Raw genomic sequence first — 23,179 nt, 5'->3', positions numbered from 1 at the left:
CTGCGTGGCCACACGGTGTCATTATTGCTCCATGCAGGAACTGCTCAGCGCATTACCCCACATGGCCACATGGTCTCACTAGTTATTTCCCTCATGGAGCCACAGAGACACTAGGTCAGGGGTCAGCAACCTCTGGCAGCCGCGTGCCAAAGACGTCACTGGAGCCGATTTTCAATGGCACGCGGCTGCCTACCAGGACTCCAGGGTGCCATTAAAAATCCTGCCCAGCACGGCAAGCCACAGGGTCCGTGCTCCCAGGCTGGAGCACCGGGCCGAGCACAGCAAGCCCCCAGCCCCTCCCCCAGATCCCTGCCGCCACGCGCAGCGCTCTGGGTCCGGGGCTGCGCGCTCCCATGGGGCAGCATAGGCTCATGGTAAGGGGATCTGGTGCTGGGGGGCTTTGGTAAGGGGTGGGGGCAGTCAGGGAACAGGGAGCAGGGTTGGTTGGATAGGGGGTGGGATCCTGGGGGGGTGGCTAGGGTTGGGGGTCTCTGGAGGCAGCAGACAGGGAACAGGGTCAGGGGACAGTTAGTGTGGGGGGGTCTCTGGAGGAGGTGGTCAGGGGACAAGGAGCTGGAGGGGTTAGATGCGTCAGGAGTTTGTGGGGTCTCTCAGGAGGCAGGGGTGTCGAGGGGGTTGCGGCAGGCAGGGAGCAGGGGGAGGGTTGTACGGGTCGGGAGTGCTGGGGGTCCTGTCGGGGGTGGGGAGTGGTTGGATGGGGCGTGGGAGTCCGGGGGTCTATCTCGGGTTTGGATAAGGGTTAGGGCAGTCAGGGGACAGGTAGGGGGTAGACTCCTAGGGGGGCAGTGAGGGGACAAGGAACTCGGGGGGTTGGATGAGTCCGGAGTTTGGGGAGGGGCTGTCAGGAGAAGGGTTGTATGGCTCAGGAGTTCTGGGGGTCCTGTCGGGGGGGGGGGGTGTGGATAAGGGTTGGGGCAGTCAGGGGACAGGTAGGGGGTAGGCTCCTAGGGGGGCAGTCAGGGGACAAGAACAGGGAGGCTTAGATAGGGGATAGGGTTCTGGGGGGCAGTTAGGGGCAGGGGTCCCAGGAGGGGATAGTCAGGGGACAAGGAGCAGAGGGGGTTGGAGGTTCTGAGGGGGGCAGTCACCCAGCCCTCTGCCCTGAACCCTGACACCCCCCAACACACACACAGGCCCCTGCCCTGAGCCCTGTACCTCCCTCATACACACCCAGCCCTCTGTTGACTCTTTCACCCCCCCCCCCGACCCCAGCCCTGACTCTGGCACCCCCACACATACCCAGCCCTGATACCTGCACCCCCCTCACATGGCCCCAGTCCTCTGCCCTGAATCTTGCACCCCTGCACATCCCCACCCCCACCCTGAGCACCAAACAGGAGCGCCTGCACCCCCACTCACATTCCCACCTGCACCCCTCACACCAAATGGGAGCTGCCCAGCTAAGTGTCCCCACACCCAGACCTCCTGCCCCAACCCTGAGCCACCTCCCTCATTCTAGCTCCTGGGCCAGACCCTTCAGCCCCAGCCTTGTGCTCGGTCCACTCCCACCCTCAGCTCAGTGCAGAGAGAGGAAGAGAATGGGCCAGAACCAGGGAGAAGGTAGCTACCCTCTGTCTGTGGGCAGGGCCCCGCACAGCCTGCTGGCGGCCTAGTGGAACAGAACCCCAGACCAGCAGCAGGTTGAGCAGGCCAGCGGTGTAAGATCAACATTTTAATTTAATTTTAAATGAAGCTACTTAAACATTTTGAAAACCTTGTTTATTTTACAACACTAGTTATATAATATATAGACATAGAAACTAAAGAGACCTTCTGAAAAACATTAAGGTTTCACGTGCCAGTAATAAATTTTAGAGTGACTAAATGAAGACTCAGCACACCACTTGTGAAAGGTTGCTGACCCCTGATATAGACAATAACGTTATCTCACTCCAGTGTCTTCCGAAATGTTAATATTGCTTTTTTGATCTTTGAATCACAGCTATAGCAATAGACAAGACCTGAGCTAACATTTACCCTTGTATCTCTAACAATGCAGGCTGCATTTCAAACCTCTATTCCTTTACACATCTTCCTAACCAGTCTTTAAAGTTTGGCCATGGGTCAAGATCAGTTTGTGAGTTATCCGAAGAAGTGGGTATTCACCCACGAAAGCTCATGCTGCAAAACGTCTGTTAGTCTATAAGGTGCCACAGGATTCTTTGCTGCTTCTACAGAACCAGACTAACATGGCTACCCCTCTGATTCTTTGTGAGTTAATTAACTCTTGCTTGCCTTGTCACCTTACAATGAGATATTACATTACACGCAGATCACCACAAGGTCTCTGTGGCTTTGAGCTCCTTAGGACCTAGCCAGCTCTCTAGCCAGTGGCGCCCAAGCAGCGCCGGCAGCGCGCCGCCGCTCCTCCCCCGCGCGCGCGCTCCCTCTCGCGCCGTTGAGAGCTCCTGCCGGCATGCCCCGCGCAGGTCCACCGGAGCCCGACCAGCGGACCTGCCGCAGGGCGCCCGCGGGAGCTCAACCGAGCCTGGGGAAGACGGGACCCGCCGCAGTCATGGCTGCGGCAGGTCCGGGGCGGAGCTCAACCGGGTCTAGAGCCGCCCCTGGACCTAGCCTTTAAAACGCTCTTTGCCACTGACCAATCCCTGTGAGAAGGGTGCAGGTCTCCCCTTTCTAGCTCCTCTTGGGCCGCTGGCACTTGCTGGACAATGAGACCACGCTCTCCTGGGGGAAGGGAGGTCTCTCCTTTACAGTGCTTTTCTCTCTGCCCCATTCGAACGCCCCTGGCTTAAGGACCACCCTGTAAGGAAGGTTTGGGTCTCCTTTGCCAAGCCAATTAAACCACAGGTCACTTTGACACGCCCGGCAAAATGACTGCCCTGTAACCAGGCTGTAAGGTCTTATCCCTCGCACGCTTAAACTAGGGGAGCCTTTTTCTGCCTGTGGCTGAGCGACACCCCACCCCTTGAGAAGGCTTGAGCTTCCGTTTCTCTTAGTGACAGGAAATTCCCCCACAATTATTTCTACTGGACTTTTTTGAGATTTGAAATGAAATCTTACTTGCGGCCTATCCAGGTCAGATGCAACATAGTGTAGCAAAGGGGCAGCTGTAAGGGGATGGTGGAAGCCGTGGGAAAATGCGCCCCTTTTCTCAAAACAGCCAAGAAATGGCCCAACCATGCAAATGTCACTCTGTCTGGAAATGAACAGGTGAGGTGGGGGGCTCCTTTCAGACCCTCACTTCCACCTCATCCTTCCTCAAGTCCTTTTGCCCTGCCCAATTTACACCGCTCAACCAACCACAACTTTAACCCTTTGTTTTCTTGTGCACAAGAAACACACCGTCGCACTGATGAGTGTTCAACTGTAGACATTCGGTCAGCTCCCTCAGCTGTGTCCAAATTCCAGGCCTTGTGTCTCTTTGGAGATAGACAGAGGAGATTCCTAGGACTACGTCTGAAGGGATTGATGTGGCTATCCTTTCTGAAATGTGTTAATGTTCAGGTGTTGTAAGCACATGATGTGGTATTCAGAGCCAGCACGTGGGTGCACCTAACCCTACTAACAGGACTGCGTCACAAGGAAGAGGGGTCTTTTCTGGTGAAGGTTAGGGAGCACCAAGTTATTTTCTTGGTGAGGTAGGAAGGTAAGTCCGGAAGGGTGTCGCTAAGAGATGGAGGATTGATCGGAAAGGAGACACTCAGCAGGATCCCTCCCTTACCCGTTCATTTCCAGATCTTTTCACATTGGGGACTTCCCCCCGCACCGAGTTTAAAGGAGGAGTATTTTACTAAAGAAAGGGTGACCGCCCTGTAATCAGGGTTCAGGCCCCTTTTCTCCTCTCTGCATTGGCCCTCTTAATGGCACCCAACAGTCACTCCGCAGAGCAGATTCTGGGCCCTCCCCAGCCACAGAGCCCCGTACCCAAGGAGGAAGCACACGGCCTGTGAAGAAAACTACAGCAAGTACAGATGAGGAACAGCCAGTTATGCAGAAACCCGAGGACTATTCATGTCTCCTTAGAAGGATGTCCAGGCTTCTCAGATCCACTTCTGAATATTCTCCTCCGGCGAGGGCTCCTGGACGATTCCTCTGCAAACTAATAAAGCCAAGCAAGGACCATCACTACACAGAGCTCTATGAATGTCCTCATCCCTGCCTCCCTCTCCCATTCCATCTATATCCGCCAGACTCAATGAACAGAGACTGAGTCAACATCCACAGACACTGCCTCACTCTAGCGCCCACTATCCTGCATGATTTTCATCCCCTCCTACTTGTTCATAGCTCCCGAGACCAAGCCTGTGGGGATGCACACCTAGCACTCCTGCCCCTGTTCTATGAAGGGAGACGGCACAAGGAGAGGCAAGGACAGAGACAGAGAGAAAGAGAGTGTTGGCCAACACACTAGAGAAGAGAGAGAGAGAGAGAAAAACACAGGAGAAAGGCAAGTAACTCACCATCTGGAGTCATCCTCCTGGATCCAACTTTCTCCTGCGGAGGACACACTGCTTGTGAACAGAGCAATGACAAGCCCCTGAAAATGGGGACCTTGTCTCCCTTGTATCCCCAGATAGTCAGGAAACTCTTCTGACAAACCAGCCCCAGCGTCTGTACCTGGAGTCAGATGGGCTGTTAACAGAACCCTCAGCAAAACAGACACTTATCTCACTGACAGTGGCATCTGCTTGGCTCCCAAATGAACGGCTCTTGCCTGGCATGAACAATGCTCACAGGCTCGCTGCTCTCACTCACTTTCCATTGCATGAGGGCAGTAGACTCTGACATGTGACTTATTTTTCCTTGGTACTAAACCCAGCAGAGAAGAGAAAAACAAACAAATTAGCATCTCCATCGGCAATGTCACGTAGTTTCTTCATCTCCCATATTCCACGGCTCCGCCATCAAACCATCTTTTATTACTACTATACATCTGCAACTAGAAGGGATCCATTGTAACTGCACCCAAAATAGTCACTTTGCTCAGGAGACTCTTGTCCCTTCCCCAGCCTTAATACCACAGTGTCCTGTACCCAGCGAGGAAGCACAAGGCCTGTGAAGTAAACTACAGCGAGTACAGATAAGGAATTGAAAGCACTGACCGCTTACTCACAGGCAGTTGTTCAGAAGGCAGAAAGCTGAGGACTGTTCCTGTCTGGTTAGAACCGTGTCCAAGCTGCTCAGATCCACCTCTGCCAGTTTCTCCTCCGGCTCGAGCTCCTGGACAATTCCTCTGGAAATGCAGCTGCAAAAGCCAAGCATGCGCCATCTCTACACACAGTTCTAATGGTGCTTGAAATGTTGCCCTCAATCCTGCCTCCCTCTTCCACCCATCTACATCAGCCCCACTTGAACAGAGACCGATTAAAATACTGACAGTCACTGCTCCACTCTCGCACCCACTACCCCTCATGGTTTTCGTCCCCTCCTACTACTTCAGGGCTTTCAAGACCTAACCTGTGGAGATGCACACCTCGCAGGCCTGCCTGTGTCCTAAGAAGGGAGACGGCACAAGGAAAGGACAGATTAAGAGAGCGTTGGCCAACACACTAAAGAGACAGAGAGCGAGAAAATGAGAAACACGGGAGGAAGGCAAGCAACTTGTCACCTGGAGTCATCCTCCTGGATCCAACCTTCCGCTGCAGAGGACACACTGGCCAGAGGACTGAGCAGCCCCTGAAATTAGGGACCTTGTCTCCCTCGTAACCACAGCAGAGCCTTCACCTAACAAGACACTTATCTCACTGACAGTGGTCCTTGCTCCACTCCCAGCTGGATGGCTCTTCCCTGGCATCAACAATGCTTAGAATCTCCCAGCTCTCGCTCCCTTTCCATGGCATGCGCGGAGTGGACTCTGACTCTCCACTTGGTACTAAACCCAGCACTAGGGGGAAAAACCAATCAGTTAGCATCTTAGTCTGCAACGTGCATAGGTTCTTCTTCTCCCATCTACCACACCTCAGGGCTCCGCCCTCAACCCTCCTCCCATTACAGCTTTAGCACTACAACTAAAAAGCAGCTCACTGCACCTACATCCAAGATACTCACTCTGCACAGGAGACTTGTGCCTTTGCCTCGTCTGAATCCCACAGAGCACTGTGTCCAATGAGGAAATTCAGAGCCTCTGAACAAAACCGGAGCCACTACAGATGAGGGATTCCAAGCACTGACCGCTTACTCACAGCCAGTTGTGCGGGAGGCAGAAATCTGAGGACCATTCATGTCTGCTTAGAAGGATGTCCAGGCTCCTCAGGTCCGCGTCTGCCATTTTCTCCTTCAGCTGCTGCTCCTGGACAATTCCTCTGCAAGCGCAGGAAATGAGCGAAGCAAGAGCCATCACTACGCAAAATTCAATTGGTGCAGGTAATCTTGCCCTCATCCCTGCCTCCCTCTCCCATCCTATCTACATCAGGCCCACTTGAAGAGAGACAGTCAACATCCACAGTCACCCCTCCACTCTAGCGCCCACTACGATGCATGATTTTTGTCCCCTCCTACTTGTTCATAACTCCCGAGACCTAGCCTGAGGGGATGCACACATGGCACTCCTGCCCGTGCCCTATGAAGGGAGACAGCCGAGAGAGAGAGAGAGAGAGAGAGAGTGTGTTGGCCAACACAGTAGAGTAGACTAGAGAAGAAAGAGAGACAAACAGAGGAGGAAGGCAAGCAACTCACCACCTGGAGTCATCCCTCATGGATCTAACCCTCTCCTGCCGAGGACACACCGATCTTGGCCAGAGAAATCATCAGCCCCTGAAAATGGGGACCATGTCTCCCTCAAAACCACAGCTAGTCAGGAACCTTTTCTTACAAACCCACTCCACCTAACGGGGTGTCTCTACCTGTAGCCAGGTGAGCCGTGAGCAGAACCCTCAGCAAAACAGATACTTATCTCAGTGATAGTAGCAGCTGTTCTGCTCCCAGATGGATGGCTCCTGCCTGGCACCAACAACGCTCACAGTCTCGTCACGCTCACTCATAAGGGCAGTAGACTGACATGTGACGTCTTTTTCCTTGGTTCTAAAACCAGGGGATAAAACAAGTAAGCTACCGTCTCAGTCAGAAATGTCTCGTAGGCTCTTCTTTTCCCCCTCTCACGCACGGCGGGGTTCCGCCCTCTACCCATTACACCTTTAGGACTAAAAGTACAAAGCACCTCTTACAACAACACCCCACAGAGTCACTCTGCACAGCAGACTCTGGCCCCTCACCCTTAATCCCACAGAGCCCTGTACCCAACAAGAAACCACATGGTCAATGAAGAATACTACAGTGAGTACAGATGACTGAGTTCAAAGCACTGAGCCCTTACTCACAGCCAGTTATGCAGAAGGCAGAAACCTGAGGACTATTCTTGTTTCCTTAGAAGGATGTCCAGGCTGCTGAGGTCCACTTCTGACATTCTCATCCGGCTGGGGCTCCTGGACGATTCGACTCGATGAACAGAGACTGAGTCAAGATCCACAGACACCGCTCCACTCTAGCGCCCAATATCCTGCATGATTTTCATCTCCTCCTATTTGTTCATAGCTCCTGAGACCTAGCCTGTGGGGATGCACACCTAGCACTCCTGCCCGTGTTCTATGAAGGGAGACAGCACAAGGAGAGGCAAGGACAGAGACAGATTGTTGGCCAACACACTAGAGAAGAGAGTGAGAGAGAGAAACAGAGAAAGGCAAGAAACTCATATGGGTCGTGAGCAGAACCCTCAGCAAAACAGACACTTATCTCACTGACAGTGGCGTCTGCTCGACCCCCACATTGACGGCTGTTGCCTGGCATGAACAATGCTCACAGGCTCGCTGCTCTCACTCACTTTCCATCGCATGAGGACAGTAGACTCTGATGTGTGACTGCTGGGTTTAGTACCAAGGAAGAAGTAAAAGGAAGAAAAAAAAATAAAATTACCATCTCCGTCTGCAATATCACGTAGTCTCTTCATTTCACATCTCCCGTATCCCACAGCTCTGCCCTCAACCTATCTCCCATTACTACTTTACAGCTGCAACTAGAAGGGACCCATTTTAACTGCACCCAAAATAGTCACTTTGCTCAGGAGACTCTTGTCCCTTCCCCAGCCTTAATCCCAAAGAGCCTCGTACCCAACGAGGAAGCACACGGCCTATGAAGGAAACAAGAGTGAGTACTGATAAGGAATTGAAAACACTGACTTCTTACTCATAGCCAGTTATCGAGAATGCAGAAAGCTGAGGACTGTTCATGTCTCCTTAGAAGGATGTCCAGGCCGTTCAGGTCCACTTCTGCCAGCTTCTTCTCCAGCTGAGACTCCTGGACAATTCCTCTGCAAACTAATAAAGGCAAGCAAGCAAGAACTATCACTACACCAGTGGTTCTCAACCTTTTGTACTGATGATCCCTTTTACATAGAAAGCTTCTGAGTGTGACCCTCCCCTTATAAATTAAAAACACTTTTTGTATATTCAACAGCATTATAAATGCTGGAAGCCAAGTGATGTTTAGGATGGAGGATGACATTTCACAACCACCCAAATAATAACCTTGCGGCCCCCTGACAGGACCTAAACCCCAGTTTGAGAACTCCTGCACTACATAGAGCCCAATTAAGGCCCTCTTCCCTGCGTCGCTTTCGATCTGTCTTAGCCCCACAACACCAACAGTCATCGCTCCAGTCTCACACCGACTGCCCCGCATGATTTTCGTCCCCTCCTACTTCTTTATGGCTCCCAAGACACAACCTGTGGGGGTGCACACCTAGCTCGCCTGCCGATATCCTAAGAAGGGAGACAGCACAAGGAAAAGCAAGGACAGATTGAGAAAGAGTGTTGGCCAACACACTAGAGAAAAGAGAGAGAGAAACACGAGGGAAAGGCAAGCAATTCACCACCTGGACTCCTTCTCCTAGATGTAACCTTCTGCTGCGTAGGACACACTGCTCCTGGCCAGAAAACTGAGCAGCCCCTAAAAATGGGGATCATCTCTCTCTCTCTCTCAAACCACAGCTAGTCAGGAACCTTTTCTTACAAGCACAGCCTCAGCAAACGGGGCATCCCTTTCAGGAGCAAGGTGGGCCGTGAGCAGAGCAATCACCAAAACAGACACTTATCTCATTGACAGTGATGACTGTTCCCTTCCCAGTTGGATGGCTTTTTCAAGGCATCAATAATTCTCGCAGTCCCATCACTCTCGCTCGCTTTCCATCGCATGGGGGCAGTAGACTCTGACTTGTCACTTCTTTTCCCTTTGTACTAAATCCAGCGGAAAAACAAGTCAGTCACCATCTCAATTGGCAATGTTGGGCAGCCGCTTCTTTTCGCCTCTCCCACATGGTGGGGCTCTGCCCTGAACCCTCCTCCCATCACGCCTTTCTGACTACAAGTAGAAAGCACCCTTTGCGACGACACCTGAAATAGTCACTCTGCACAGATGACTCTGGTCAGACACACCAAACCTGTGGGGAAAACACGTAGAAATTGTGCTTCTTTTTGCCTTGTAATTTATTGCTTCTTGTAGCTTTTTGCTTCCAGCAAGCACGGACAAGGAGGAGCAAAGGGGACGGCTAGTTGAGGTGCACAGCGGGTCCACCACAGTCCCAGACTGCACGCCAGGGGAGATCTAGTCATTGAGTGTTGGGGTTCTTAGGGATTGGCTTGTTTTGGCCTTGTTTTCAAATGGGTTTATCTTGATTTTTGGCTTATTGTCAAAGTCGGGGTGTTCATTTCCCCAGTGAAAGTTAGCAACTGTGACTCTGGTCCCTTCCCCAGCCTTAATCCCAAAGAGCCCCACACCCAACAAGGAAGCAAACAAAGTGTGAAGAAAATCACAGCAAGTACAGATGAGGAATTCCAAGCACCGACCACTTACCCACAGCCAGTTATGCACGAGGCAGAAAGCTGAGGACTGTTCATGTCTCCTTAGAAGAATGTCCAGGCTCCTCAGGCCCACGTCTGCCAATTTCTCCTCCGGCTGCTGCTCCTGGACAATTCCTCTACAAGTGCAGCAAATAAGCCAACCAAGAGCCCTCGCTACAAAAAATTCAATTGGTGCGTGAAATCTTGCCCTCATCCCTGCCTCCCACATCAGCCCTACTAGAGCAGAGACTCAGTCAACACCCACAGTCACCGCTTCACTCTAGCGCCCACTGCCCTGCATCATTTCGGTCCCCTACTTGTTCATAGCTCACAAGACCTAGCCTGTGGGGATGCACACCTAACACACCTGCCCGTGTCCTACGAAGGGAGACAGCACAAGAAGAGGCAAGGACAGAGAGAGAGTGAGACAGACAGAGTGTGTGTTGGCCAACACATTAGAGGAGAGAGAGAAAAACGTGGGAGGGAGTCAAGAAACTCACCAGCTGGAGTCATCCCCCTGGATTTAATATGCTGCGGAGGACACACTGGTCCTAGCCAGAGACATGAGCAGCCCCTGAAAATGGGGACATCGTCTCCCTTGTAAGCACAACTAGTCAGGAACCTTTTCTTACAAACCCAGCCCCAGCTAACGGGGCGTCCCTACCGGGAGCAAGATGGGCCTTGAGCAGAGCGATCACCAAAGACGACACTTATCTCATTGAGAGTGGTGGCGGTTCCACTCCCAGATGGACGCCTTCTGCGTCGCATCAACAACGCTTGCAGACTCATCGCTCTTGCTCTCTTTCCATTGCACGAGGGCAGTAGACTCTGGCCTGTGACTTCTTTTCTCTTGCTACTAAACCCAGCACAAGGGGCAAAAACAAATCAGTTACCCTTTCAGTCAGCAACTTCGGGTAGGTGCTTATTTTCCCCACCCGCAAACAGTGGGGCTCCACCCTCAACCCTATTCCCATTACACCGGTAGGACTGCAAGTAGAAAGCACCCCTTGCAATGACACCCGAAATAGTCACTTTGCACAGCAGACTCTGGTCACACACACACCAAATCTCAAGGGGGAAAATAAAACATACAAATCGGGCTTGGTTTTGGCCTGTAGCTTATTGCTCGTTGTAGCTTGCTGCTTCCGGCAAGCAGGGGCAAAGGGGGGAGAGAGTCAGGGGTGCACAGCGGACCCACCACAGTCCCAGTCTGCACGCCAGGAGAGATCTAGTCATTGAGTGCTGGGGTTCTTAGGAATTGGCTTGTTTTGGCCTTATTGGAAATAGGATTAGCTTGATTTTTGGAATATTGTGAATTCAGGGTTCTTATCTACCCAGTGAAAGTTGGCAAGTATGACTCTGGTCTCTTCCCCAGCCTTAATCCCACAGTGCCCCATACCAAACAAGGAAGGAAACGGCCTATGAAGAAAATTACAGTGAGTACAAAAATTCCAAGCACTCACCACTTACTCACAGCCAGTTAGGCAGAAGGCAGAAACCTGAGGACTGTTGAGGTCTCCTCAGAAGGATGTCCAGGCTGCTCACATCCACTTCTGCATATTCTCGTTCGGTGAGGGCTCCTGGATGATTCCTCTGCAAACTAATAAAGTCAAGTAAGTACCATCACTACACACAGCACTACTGGTGCATTTAATCTTGCCCTCATCCCTGCTTCCGTCTCCCATCCCATCTACATCCGCTCGACTCGAACAGAGACTGAGTCAACATCCACAGACACCGCTCCACTCTAGCACCCAATACCCTGCATGATTTTCATCTCCTCCTATTGGTTCATAGCTCCCGAGATCTATCCTGTGGGGATGCACACCTAGCACTCCTATCCGTGTCCTATGAAGGGAGACAGCACAAGAAGAAGCAAGGACAGAGACAGAGTGAGAGACAGACAGACAGAGTGTGTGTTGGCCAACACATTAGAGGAGAGAGAGAGACAGAGAAAAAAACATGGGAGGGAGTCAAGAAACTCACGAGCTGGAGTCTTCCCCCTGGATCCAACCTTCTGCTGCAGAGGACACACTCCTCCTGGCCAGAGAAATGACCAGCCCCTGAAAATGGGGACCTTGTCCCCTTCATAACCACTAGTTAGGAACCTTTTCTTACAAACCCAGACCTTGCTAATGGGGTGTCCCTACCAGGAGCTGAGCCGTGAGCAGAGCAATCACCAAACCAGACACTTATCTCACTGACAGTGGCCTCTGCTCGGCTCCCAGATGGACGGCTCTTGCCTGGCATGAACAATGCTCACAGGCTCGCTGCTCTCACTCACTGTCCATCGCATGAGGGCAGTAGACTCCGACGTGGGACTTCTTTTTCCTTGGTACTAAACCCAGCAGAGGGGAGAAAAGCAAAAAAAGAAAACAGCATCTCCGTCTGCAATGTCGCGTAGTCTCTTCATTTTACAGCTCCTGTATCCCACGGTTCTGCCCTCAACCCATCTCCCATCACTACTTTACACTTGCAACTAGAAGGGACCCATTGTAACTGCACCCAAAATAGTCACTTTGCTCAGGAGACTCTTGGCCCTTCCCCCACCTTAATGCCAAAGAGCCTCATGCCCAACGAGGAAGCACACGGCACGTGAAGAAAAGTACAGCAAGAACAGATGAGGAATTCAAAGCACCGACAGCTAACTCACAGCCAGTTATGCGGGAAGCAGAAAGCCGAGGACTGTTCGTGTCTGCTCAGAAGGATGTTCAGTTTCCTCATGTCCACATCTGCCAACCTCTCCTCTGGCTACGGCTCCTGGGAAATTCCTCTGGAAATGGATCTGCAAAAGCCAAGCATGAGCCATCACTACACACATCTCTGTTGATGCTTGAAATCTTGCCCTCATCCCTGCCTCTCTCTTCCAGCCCATCTACATCTACCCCACTTGATGAACAGAGAGCAAGTTAACACTGACAGTCACCCCTCCACTCCCGCTACCTTGCACAATTTTCATCCCCTCCTACTTCATCATGGCTTCCGAGACCTACTCTGTGGGGGTGCACACGTGCTCGTGTTGTACGAAGGGAGACAGAACAAGGAAAAGCAAGGACAGAAAGAGAAAGGGTGTGTGTTGGCCAACGTACTGGAGAAGAGAGAGAGAAAGAAAAAACACAGGAGGAAGGCAAGCAACTCGCCACCTGGAATCAACCTCCTGGATCCAACTTTTTCTGCAGAGGACACAGCGCTTGTGAACAAAGAAATGAGCAACCCCTGAAAATTGGGACCTTGTCTCCTTCAGAACCCACACCTAGTCAGGAATATTTTGTTACAAACCCAGTCCCAGCTAATGGGGCATTTGTATCTGGATTCAGGTGGGCAGTGAGCAGAGCAATCACCAAAACAGATACTTATCTCATTGACAGTGGTGGCTGCTCCACTCCCAGCTGGACGGCTCTTGCCTGGCATCCAAAATGCTTGCAATCTCGTCGCTCTCACTCGCTTTCCATAACATGAGGTGAGCCGACGCTGACCCTCCACTTCTTTTCTCTTGGTCCTGAACCCAGCACAAGGGGGTGGAGGAGAAACAAACAAGTTAGCATCTCAGTTGGCAACATCACATAAGTTCTTCTCCCATTTACTGCACCCATAACCCTTCTTCCGTTACACCTTCAGGACCACAACTAGAAAGCAGCCTGTTGCACCTACACTCAAAATAGCCACTCTGCACAGGAGACTTGTGCCTTTCCCTCCTCTTAACCCCACAGAGCCATGTACCCGACCAGGAACAAAACTGGAGCGAGAACAGATGAGGAATTCGAAGCACCGACTGCTTACTCACAGCCAGTTACGTGGAAGGCAGAAAGCTGAGGACTGTTAATCTGTGCTTAGAAGGATGTCCAGGCTGCTGAGGTCCGCATCTGCTAGTTTCGCCTCCTGCTGCTGCTCCCCGATGATTTCTCTGCAAGTGCAGCAAATAAGCCAAGCAAGAGCCATCACTACACAAAATACAATTGATGCGTGAAATCTTGCCCTCATCTCTGCCTCCCTCTCCCATCCCATCCACAGCAGCCCCACTAGAGCAGAGACTCAGTCAACACCCACAGTCACCGCTTCACTCTAGAGCCCACTGCCCTGCATCATTTCGGTCCCCTACTTGTTCATAGCTCACAAGACCTAGCCTGTGGGGATGCACACCTAACACACCTGCCCATGTCCTAGTAAGGGAGACGGCACAAGGAGAGGCAAGGACAGAGACAGACAGACAAACAAACAGAGTGTGTTGGCCAACACATTAGAGGAGAGAGAGAGAAAAATGTGGGATGGAGTCAAGAAACTCAACAGCTGGAGTCATCCTACACACTGTTTGTGGACAGAGAAAAGACCTGCCCCTGAAAATGGGGACCTTGTCTCCCTCGTAACTACAGCAGGTCAGGAATCTTTTCCTACAAACCAAGCCCCAGCTAATGACAAGTCTCAGCCTGGAGGCAGCTGGGCCGTTACCGGAGTCCTCCCCAAACCAGACACTTATCTCACTGATGGTGACGGCTGCTCCACTCCCAGATCGACGGCATCGCCATAGGCTGGCATCGACAATGCTTGTGGTCTCCCGGCTCTTCGTGCTTTCTATCTCACAACGGGGGTGGGCTCTTACCCTTCACTTCTTTCTCCGTGGTACTAAGCACAACAGAAGAGGGAAAAACAGAAGTTATCATCGGAATCTGCAGTGTTGTGTAGGTGGTTGTTCTCCCATCTCCCATTACACCTTTATAGCTCCATGGAGTCATGAAGAATCCCCGAGCTACCACCTGAGCTGGAACAAGAGCTGTACCAGGGAAAGAATTGTGCCCAAGCCTGGATGGGGTCCAGTCTGAGGAAAAAACTTACTGAAGCATCTCTGAGGGTGAGATTATCTATGTTCAGTTTGATTAGACATAGATTTGCGCTTTTTAATTCGCTCGGTGACTCACCTTGTTCTGTCTGTTACTATTTGGAACCACTTAAATCCTACTTTCCGTATTGATAAAATCACTTTTTACTTATTAATTAACCCAGAGTTAACCTGGAGGGGGGGCAAACAGCTGTGCATCTCTCTCTATCAGTGTTATGGAGGATGAACTATTTTTGAGTTTACTCCCTATAAGCTTTATGCAGGGTAAAACGGATTTATTTGTGTGTGTACACCATTGGGAGTTGGGCATCTGAGTGCTAAAGACAAGCACACTTCTGTGAGCTGTTTTCAGGTAAACCTGCAGCTTTGGGGCAAGTAATTCAGACCCTGGGTCTATGTTGGAGCAGATGGGAGTATCTGGCTCAGCAAGAGAGGGTGCTAGAGTCCTGAGCTAGCAGGGAAAGCAGGGGCAGAGGTAGACTTGGCACATCAGTTGGCAGCTCCCAGGGGGGTGTCTGTGATCCAACCCATCACTGCCCCAAGTTCTATTGGTGTGTGAGATGCTGCCCTCCCTCTCCCACCCACTGTACATCAGCCCCACTTGATGAACAGAGTCAGAGTCAACTGCCACAGTCACCCCCACCACTACCAATGGAGGATCTAGTACCCATCATGCTTCTCTTCCCCCTCCCAATGCCCCAGTGGGATGCAGGCTCTCCAGCCCTAGACAGTGAGCATCCACCATTGCCCATGTTCTATGCAAGGAGAGAGGCAGAAAGAGAGAGCGCGCACATGTTGGCCAACATATGAGAGCAGAGATACACGTACAGGAAGGAGGCAAACTCAGCACCTGTAGTCACCTTCCTGGCTCTCCATAAAGAGTTATCGCACTTTGGGAAGACTCCATAGCACCTGACAATTCCTTGAGAGGGCACAAAGGATTCCCCCGAGCTTATCGTGCCCCCGTGAGATGCTGAGGCTTTTCCTCAGGGGCCCTCCCCATACTCACAAATTCTCTCCATTGACAAGAGTATTTGCAGCCCTCCCTCAATACTGAACTTCAGCAAGTTTCCATTTGCTCTTACTCTGCAGATCACTGTCCGGCTTCCATCCCTAGGGATGGGCTCCGGGTGGCTGCTCCTTCTTTGGTCTCTGCCACAGGTTGGCCGATCTCTCATCTGACCAATCTCAGTACAACTGAAAAGAGAGGGGGAGGGAGGGAGAGAGAGAGAGAGAGAGAGAACACTTGTAAGCTAGGTCACCACTTGTGCATGGAAGAACAACGGAGACACACGTCACTGGCTGCTGCTCCCTCCTTTATTCTTCTTCAGCTTACCCAGGGCCTAAAATACTCACCACTCCTAAGGAGCTACAGCCCTCCAGGAAAGGGACAATCACAGACCACTGCCAGCCACAGGCAGAGCTGGACCTTCCCCAGGACCCATCCCATGGATAGGAGAAGCATCTCTCTGCTCTCCACGAGGCACCTCACTCTGCAGATACTGGATAGAGAAATGTCATTTCACAAAAACACGCACCTGCTCCTCCAACATTACAAGAGCGCTCCTCGGCTCCACTGCAAAGCGAAACAGCTAGATTGTGCAGGTCCGCTTCCTGCAGATGCTCCGCTGCCCTCTGCAAAACAGCAAACCACCTATGGAAGAGCCATCACTGCCAAAAACACTACAGGTGCACAAGACCTTCCAGTACCTGCCTCCACTCTCACACCCACTTCCCTGCATTATTTTCGTCCTCTCCTACTTCGCCATGCTTCCCGAGACCTGGCCTCTGGGGATACACAGCTAACTCACCTGCCTGTGTGCAATGAAGTGAAACAGCAGAAAAAAAAGAGGCAAGGACAGACTGACAGAGTGTGTTGGCCAACACTAGAGAAGAGAGAGAGAGAGAGACAGAGAAACACGGGAGGAAGGCAAGCAACTCGCCACCTGGAACCTACCTTTTCTGCAGAGGACACATCGCTTGTCAGCAGAGAAATGAGCAGACCCTGAAAATGGGGACCCAGTCTCCCTCATAACCACAGCTAGTCATGAACATTTTGTTACAAACCCAGGCCCAACTAACAAGACATCCCTATCTGGAGCCAGGTGGGCCGTGAGCAGAGCTCTCACCAGGACACTTATCTCACTGACAGCAGTAGCTGCTCCGCTCCCAGATGCATGCCTAATGCTTGACTTTGACAATGCTCGTGGTCTCATCACTCTCGCTCGCTTTCCATCGCATGAGGACAGTAGACTCTGACCGTGACTTCTTTTTCCTTGGTACTAATCTCAGCAGAGGGAGGGAAACAAAAAAAAATTAGCATCTCCAACTGCAATGTCATGTAGTCTCTTCATTTCACGTCTCCCGTATCCCAGCCCTCAACCCATCTCCCTTTACTACTTTACAATTGCAACTGGAAGGCACCCATTGTAAAGGCACCCATTAAAACATAAGAATGGCCAAACTGGCTCAGACCAAAAGATCCATCCAGCCCAGTATCCTGGCCATTGCCAGGTGCCCCAGAGGAAATTAACCCAATGGGTAATGATCAAGTGATCTCTCTCCTGCCATCCATCTCCACCCTCTGAAAAACAGAGGCTAGGGCCATCATTCCTTACCCATCCTGGCTAATAGCCATTAATGGCCCTAACCTATACGAATTTATCCAGTTCTCTTTTAAACCCTGTTATAGTCCTGGCCTTCACGAGTTCCACAGGTTGACTGTGCGCTGCGTGAAGAAGAACTTCCTTTTATTTATTTTAAACCTGCTGCCCATTAATTTCATTTGGTGGCCCCTAGTTCTTATATTATAGGAAGTAAACTTATTTTTCCTTATTCACTTTTTCCACACCTCTCATGATTTTATATACACCTCTATCATATGCCCCCTTGATCTCCTCTTTTCCAAGCTGCAAAGTCCTAGCCTCTTTAATCTCTCCTCATATGGGATCCATTCTGAACCCCTAATCATTTTAGTTGCCCTTCTCTGAACCTTTTCTAATGCCAGTATATCTTTTTTGAGATGAGGAGACCACATCTGTACCCAGTATTCGAGATGTGGGAGTACCATGGATTTATATAAGGACAGCAAGATATTCTCTGCCTTATTCTCTATTCCTCTTTTAATGATTCCAAACATCCTGTTTGCTTTTTTGACTGCCGCTGCACACTGCGTGGACATCTTCGGAAAACTATCCACGATGACCCTAAGATCTCTTTCCTGATTAGTTGTAGCTAAATTAGCCCCCATCATATTTTATGTATAGTTGGGGTTGTTTTTTTCCAATGTGCATTACTTCACATTTATCCACATGAAATTTCATTTGCCATTTTGTTGCCCAATCACTTAGTTAAATCCAATGAACACTGAATAACTTCAAAAAGTTCCCATAAACTATCTTGAGCAATTTAGTATCATCTGCAATCTTTGCCACCTCACCTTTCTCCAGATTATTTATGAATAAATTGAATAGGATTTGTCCTAGCATTGACCCTTGGGGAACACAACTAGTTACCCCTCTCCATTCTGAAAATTTACCATTAATTCCTACCCTTTGTTCCCTGTCTTTGAAGCAGTTCTCAATCCATGAAAGGATCTTCACTCTTTTCCAGTGATAACTTTATTTACATAAGAGCCTTTGGTGAAGGACCTTATCAAAGGCTTTCTGGAAATCTAAGTACACTTTGTCCCAAAATAGTCACTTTGTTCAGGAGATTCTTGTCCCTTCCCCAGCCTTAATCCCAGAGTCTCATAACAAACGAGGAAGCACACGGCCTGTGAAGCAAACTACAGCGAGCAGAGGTGAGGAATTGAAAGTGCTCATCTCTTACTCACAGGCAGTTATGCAAAAGGCAGAAAGATGAGGAATATTCATGTCTCCTTAAAAGGATGTCCAGGCTGCTGAGGTCCACTTCTGCATATTCTCGTCCGGCGAGGGCTCCTGGATGATTCCTCTGCAAACTAATAAAGTCAAGTAAGTACCATCACTACACAGAGCTCTATTAGTGCATTTAATCTTGCCTTCATGCCCGCCTCCCTCTCCCATCCCATCTACATCAGCCCCACTTGATGAACAGTAACCAAGTCAACATCGACAGTCTACACTCCACTCTAGTGCCCACTACTCTCCATGATTTTCATCCCCTCTTACTTGTTCATAGCTCCCGAGACCTAGCCTGTGAGGATGCACACGTAACACACCTGCCCGTGTGCTATGAGGGGAGACAGCACAAGGAGATGCAAGGACATAGAGAGAGAAAAAGTGTTGGCCAACACACTAGAGAAGAGACAGAGAGAGAAAGAGCAAGGCAAGAAACTCACCAGCTGGATTCATCCCTCTGGATCCAACCTTCTGCTGCAGAGGACACACTGCTTGTCAACAGACCAATAACCAGCCCCTGAAAATGGGGACCTTGTCTCCCTCATAACAGCAGCTAGTCAGGAATCTTTTCTTACAAACCCAGCCCCAGCTAATGGGGCATCCCTACCTGGAGCCAGGTGGGCCATGAGCAGATCCCTCACCAAACCAGACATTTATCTCACTGACAGCGGTGACTGCTCCGCTCCCAGATGTACAGCTAATGCCTGATTTCGACAATGATCGCGGTCTCGTCGGTCTCGCTTTCCTTCGCATGAGGACAGTAGATTGATACGTGACTTCTTTTCCCTTGGTACTAAACCCCGCACAAGGAGAAAAACAAGCAAGTTACCATCTCAGTAGGCAAATGTCACGTTGGCTCTTCTTTTCCCCTCTCCCACACGGGGGAGCTCCGCCCTCAACACTGTTCCCATTACACCTTTAGCATTACAGCCAAAAAGCAGCCCTTGCAACAGCACCCGACAGTCACTCTGCGTAGCAGACTCTGGCCCCTCCCCAGCCTTAATACCACAGAGCCCCGCACCCAACAAGGAGACACACGGCCTGTGAAGAATACTACACCGAGTATAGATGAGGTATTCCACTGGCACCGACCGCTTACTCACAGCCAGTTATGCAGGAGGCAGAAAGCTGAGGACTGTTCATGTCTGCTTAGAAGGATGTTCAGGTCCACTTTTGAGAGTCTCTCCTCCAGACAGCGCTCCTGGACAATTCCTCTGCCAGTGCAGTTGCAAAAGCCAAGGATGAGACAGCATTATACAAAGCTCTGAAGGTACGTGAAATCTTGCCCTAATCTCTGCCTCCCTCTCTCATTTGGTCTACATCATCCCTAGGTGATGATTAAAGACCAAGTCAACACCCACAGGCACTGCTCCACTGTGGCACCCACTAATATGCATGATTTTCATACCCTCCTAATTTTTCATGGGTACCAAAGACGTAGACTGTGTGGATGCACACCTAGCACCCTTTTCCCGCGTCCTGCGTAGAGACAGCACCAGGAAAGGCAAGGAAGAGAGAATGAAAGAGCGAGAGTGTTGGCCAACACAATAGAGAAGACAGAGAAACATGGGAGGAAGGCAAGTAACTCGACACCTGGAGTCATCCTCTAGATGCTACTTTCTGCTGCATAGGTCACACTGCTCCTGACCAGAGGAATCATCAGCCCCTGAAATTGGGAACCTTGTCTCTCTTACAACCACAGCTAGTCAGGAACCTTTTCTTACAAACCCAGCCCTAGCTAACGGGGCATCCCTACCAGCATCAACGTGGGCCATGAGCAGAGCCCTCACCAAAACAGACACTTATCTCACTGACAGCGACGGCTCTTCTGCTGCCAGATGGACGGCTTTTGCGTGGCATCAACCATGCTCACGGTCTCATCGCTCTCGCTCGCTTTCCATCACATGAGGGCAGTAGACTGGCAAATGACTTCTTTTTCTTTGGTATCAAATCCAGCAGAGGAGGGAAAAACAAAAAAAATAGCATCTCCATCTGCAATGTCGCATAGTCTCTTCATTTCCCATCTCCCGTATCCCAGAGCTTCACCCTCAACCCATCTCCCATTACTGCTTTACATCTGCAAGTCGAAGATACCCATTGTAACGGCACCCAAAATAGTCACTTTCTCAGGAGACTCTGGCCACTCCCTAGCCTTAATCCCACAGAGCCTTGTACCCAACGAGGAAGCACACGGCCTGTGAATAAAAGTACAGCGCTTACTCACAGCCATTTATGCAGGAGGCAGAAAGCTGAGGACTGTTCATGTCTGCTTAGAAGGATGTTCAGGCTGATCAGGTTCACTTCTGAGAGTCTCTCCTCCGGGTAGGGTTCCTGGACAATTCCTGTACCAGCGCAGCTGCAAAAGCCATGCATGATCCAGCATTACACAGTTGTGAAGGTGTGTGAAATCTTGCCCTCATCTCTCGCTCCCTCTGCCATTCCATTTACATCAGCCCCACCTGATGAACACAGACCGACTCAAAACCGACAGTCTCCAATCCACTCTCATCCCTTCTACCCCACATAATTTTTGTCCCCTCCTACTTCTTCATTACTCCCGAGACCCAAGCCTGTGGGGAGCACACCTAGCACACCTGCCCATGTGCCATGAAGCAAGACAACGCAAAATGAGGCAAGGACAGATTTAGAGAGAGTGTGTTGGCCAACACACAGAGGAGAGAGATTAACACGGGAGGAAGGCAAGCAACTCCTCACCTGGAATCATCCTCCTGGATCCAAGCTTTTCTGCAGAGGACACACCGCTTGTGAACGGAGAAATGAGCTGATGTTGAAAATGGGGACCTTGTCTCCCACATATCCACAGCTCATTTTGTTACACACTGAGCCGTAGCTAACTGGGCATCCGTACCTGAAGCCAAGTGAGAAGTGAGCAGAGCCCTCACCTAACAAGACACTTATCTCACTGACAGTGACGGCTACTCGGCTCCAAGCTGGACGGCTCTTGCCTGGCATCAGTAACGTTCGCTGTCTCCCCGCTCTTACTTGCTTTCCATCGCATGAGGGGAGCAGACTCTGACCCTCCACTTCTTTTCCCTTGGTACTAAACCCACAGAGCACCGTGTTCAACGAGGAAATTCACAGCCTCTGAACAAAACTGAAGCGAGTACAGATGAGGGATTCCAAACACCGACTGCTTAATAAGAGTCACATGCTTAACAGCCTCACCTGACTCTTAGCAGGTTAATTGGAGTCAGGTGTTCTCATTAGCTCCCTGCTCTGGTCACTCAGGGAACAGAAAACTACTTATCCAGTGGCAGGTTTATCTCCCTTCTACTACTCTGCTGTTCCCAACTTGCCTGGGTCTATCACAGCAGATACTGGATAGAGAGAGATTTCACAAAAACACACCTGCTCCTCAAATATCACAAGAGCACTCCTTAGCTCCACTGCCAAGTGAAAAACATCTAGATTGTGCAGGTCTGGTTCCTCCAGATGCTTCTCCTCTGTCTGGGGCGGCTCCATTGGCCTTGAGCGGGCCTCTGCAAGAACAGCAAACCACATATGGAAGAGCCATCACTGTCCAACATGCTACCGTGCTAGATATTTTACAATACCTGCCTCCACTCTCGCACCCACGACCCCACATGATTTTCATCCCCTCCTACTTCTTCCTGCCTCCCGAGACCTAGCCTGTGGGGATCCACACCTACCCGTGTCCTATAAAGGGAGAACGCACAGGGAGAGGCAAGGACACAGACAGGGAAAGAGAGTGTGTGCTGGCCAACACAGTACAGGAAAGAGAGAGGGAGGGAGGGAGAGAAACAAAGGAGATGGGGAAGGAGCTCGCCAGGTCGAGGCATCCCCCTGGATCCAACCTTCTCTTGCGGAGGACACACTGCTTGTGGATAGAAAAATGAGCAGCCCCTGAAAACGGGGACCTTGTCTCCCTCGTATCCACAGCTAGTCAGGAACCTTTTCTTACAAACCCAGCCCCAGCTAACAGGATGTCTCTACCTGGAGTCAGATCGGCCGTGAGCAGAACCCTCAGCAAAACAGACACTTATCTCACTGACAGTAGCATCTCCTCGGCTCGCAGATGTACGGCTCTTGCCTGGCCTGAACAATGCTCACAGGCTCGCTGCTCTCACTCACTTGCCATCGCATGAGGCACTAGACTCTGACGTGTGACTTCTTATTCCTTAGTACTAAACCCAGCAGAGGGGAGAAAAAGAAAAAAAAAATAGCATCTCGGTCTGCAATGTCGCATAGTCTCTTCATTTCACATCTCCTGTATCCCACAGCTCCGCCCTCAAACCATCTCCCGTTACTACTTTACACCTGCAACTAGAAGGGACCCATTGTAACTGCACCCAAAATGGTCACTTTGCTCAGGAGACTCCTGTCCCTTCCCCAGCCTTAATACCACTGTGCCCGGTACCCAACGAGGAAGCACATGGCCTGTGAAGAAAACTACAGCAAGTACAGATAAGGAATTGAAAGCACTGACCACTTACTCACAGCCAGTTGTTCAGAAGGCAGAAAGCTGAGGACTGTTCATGTCTCCTTAGAAGGATGTCCAAGCTGCTCAGATCCACTTCTGCCAGTTTCTCCTTGGGCTGGGGCTCCTGGACAATTCCTCTGCAAGCACAGCTGCAAAAGCCAAGCATGAGCCATAACTACACACAGCTCTA

At 50.7% G+C, this 23,179-nt stretch overlaps 1 protein-coding gene and 2 long non-coding RNA genes across 5 annotated transcripts in view; all 3 read right to left on the bottom strand.

Annotated features, from left to right (window-relative positions):
- The window catches only part of LOC120381973 (zinc finger protein 850-like), a 754,134-nt gene that overhangs the window by 532,412 nt on the left and 198,543 nt on the right, over positions 1 to 23,179 (bottom strand). The window lies entirely within an intron of this gene.
- LOC120381980 lies at positions 1,798 to 23,029 on the bottom strand. Of its 3 annotated transcripts, XR_005588201.1 has the most exons (5): positions 23,007 to 23,029; positions 4,600 to 4,791; positions 4,443 to 4,490; positions 2,592 to 4,081; positions 1,798 to 2,332 (listed from the first exon to the last, which is right to left on the bottom strand). It is a non-coding gene; the product is annotated as an uncharacterized LOC120381980 (long non-coding RNA). The 3 variants fall into 3 exon arrangements; XR_005588202.1 differs by lacking the exon at positions 23,007 to 23,029 and having other exon boundaries at positions 4,443 to 4,493; positions 4,600 to 5,078; XR_005588200.1 differs by lacking the exon at positions 23,007 to 23,029 and having other exon boundaries at positions 4,600 to 5,078.
- LOC120381984 lies at positions 20,348 to 21,464 on the bottom strand. Its single transcript, XR_005588208.1, has 3 exons — positions 21,243 to 21,464; positions 20,752 to 20,883; positions 20,348 to 20,465 (listed from the first exon to the last, which is right to left on the bottom strand). It is a non-coding gene; the product is annotated as an uncharacterized LOC120381984 (long non-coding RNA).

Source organism: Mauremys reevesii, linkage group 14, assembly GCF_016161935.1.
Source record: "Mauremys reevesii isolate NIE-2019 linkage group 14, ASM1616193v1, whole genome shotgun sequence".
NCBI classification, from domain to species: Eukaryota; Metazoa; Chordata; order Testudines; family Geoemydidae; genus Mauremys; species Mauremys reevesii.
This window is presented reverse-complemented; position numbering and strand designations above follow the sequence as displayed.